This window comes from Odontomachus brunneus, unplaced genomic scaffold (assembly GCF_010583005.1).
Source record: "Odontomachus brunneus isolate Ranch 3 - 2012 unplaced genomic scaffold, Obru_v1 Obru_scaffold_057, whole genome shotgun sequence".
Classification (NCBI taxonomy): domain Eukaryota; kingdom Metazoa; phylum Arthropoda; class Insecta; order Hymenoptera; family Formicidae; genus Odontomachus; species Odontomachus brunneus.
In genome coordinates this window covers 1,376,174-1,378,318 of record NW_022639507.1, presented here as the reverse complement: position 1 = coordinate 1,378,318, position 2,145 = coordinate 1,376,174, and positions in this window count along the sequence as shown.

Sequence of the window (2,145 nt, the reverse complement as noted above, 5' to 3'; positions counted from 1 at the left end):
AGTGGAACTAACTCAACTCGACCCAACTCTGGGTATTTCGGAAGTACCCATTACATGAAGCCCGGAAACATAGAAGACAAAATCTTACTAGATTTCCGCGTTCCGCGAATTGAATCAATTCTTCCCGTACGTTGAAAAAGTGGAAAAGCGGAAGGCCCAAAACTTTTCTGTATTGTTTTTTCATCCAAGGTATGAATTCCAAAAAAATATCAGGTCCGAACGTGTTTGAACACGTCTTAATATAACGGCGGTTAAGTTGAACAACTTGTGATAACTTATGACAACTTGTGACAATTGATTTTTCCACGCTTGTTCCGCGACTTTATTTCTCCTTATATTACATGGGGCACAATTTGCGCGGAAAAGCGGAACGGTTTGGTAACAAATAAACATCTGTATTTATTTTTTAAAATTGTATTAACTTAATTTACTGCAATTTTTACTAATATCCCATACAGCACAGATCTTGCAGCAACATTGCAGTAACATTGCGGCAACACTGCTGCAACTTTTAACATTGCTACAACGTTGCAGCAATATTGCTACAAGATCTGTGCTGTATGGGATGTTTATGTTTTCAGCTTATCTGTTGAATATAAACATTTTAATTAATAAATACCGTTAAAAATTAATATTTTATAATTCCCCATACCACTTTTCCGCTCAAAATATGCCTCATATAATGTAAGGCAATCAAAACAGAACGCATAGCGGATTTATTAATGGCTCCTGCACGCAGGACGCAGTAATGTTTGCCGCGCAGCGGAAGTTCGCGCGACAGACAATCAATATGCTGTTTTCCGTAATAACCGTCTAGCTCTTACGGAAAAGCGACATATTGATTGGTTGTCGCGTGGACTTCCGCCGCGCGGCAAGCATTACCGCGTCCTGTATGCAGGAGCCATAAGATTTTGTCTTCCGCGTTTCCGCGCTTCATGTAATGGTTACGCGACATTATGCCGAAAACTAGATGGAGAATATGTTGGTACCAACGAAAACCCCTGGGGAGCAGAACATTAAATCTGTGAATTGGCAACATTATTGAAGTTGTAAATTTCCATGAGTTCGCGGATAAGCAATGGCGTAGGGTCATTAAAGTCAGGTGCTTCCAGCCACATATTGAAGTCTTGAATGAGTTCGCGGAGTCTTTTGATATATACGTGTGTACATATATATAAAATAATAAACAGTGTAGGACGAAAAATGCACAGAGACATTTAATTAAAATTGAAAAATAAGTAAATAAATAAAAATAACACGAATAAATAAAAATAAAGTGCATAGAGAAGAATAAGGTGAAAAATATAAGAAGATCCTCTTATATTTTTCAACTTATTCTTCTCTATGCATTTTATTTTTATTTATTTGTGTTATTTTTATTTATTTACTTAATTTTCAATTTTAATTAAATGTCTCTGTGCACTTTTCGTCCTACACTGTTTATTATTTTATATATATGTACACACGTATATGTCAAGAGACTCCGCGAACTCATTCAAGACTTCAATATGTGGCTGGAAGCACCTAACTTTAGTGTCCCTACGCCATTGCTTATCCGCGAATTCATGAAGATTTACAACTTTAATAGTGTTGCTAATTCACAGATTTAATGTTCTGCTACCCAGGGGTTTTCGTTGGTATCAACATATTCCCCATCTAGTTTTCGGCATAATGTCGCGTAACCCATGTAATATAGATCTCCAAAGATGTTGTATAGATCCAAAAGATGTTTTCAGGTCATTCTAATGCTGGATTCACATCAGGTACGATATCTGATATCTAATAAAAAAGTTTGTTTTCCTTTTGTTCTCTGACAATAATAATGTTTCTAAGCTAATAATCACAAAAAGTAAAGTTTCCTCTTGGATATTGGATTATCATATGTCGGACAAGGTGTGAATCTTACATAAGAATGTCTCTGATTTCTTGGAGATTTCGTATTGTTTGGATTAACAAATTATTGATTATTGTAAATTTATATTTCTATATATTTTCTTTTAATTTAAAAAGAAAACAGATACAAATACATATATTAATGCTACATACTGCAACACGTATGGCATTCGGGTGATTCAGTAGCTGTTAATATGTCTAACACTTCATCCGCATTATCCCCAGTCAACATGCTTGTCAGAGGCGCGTTCA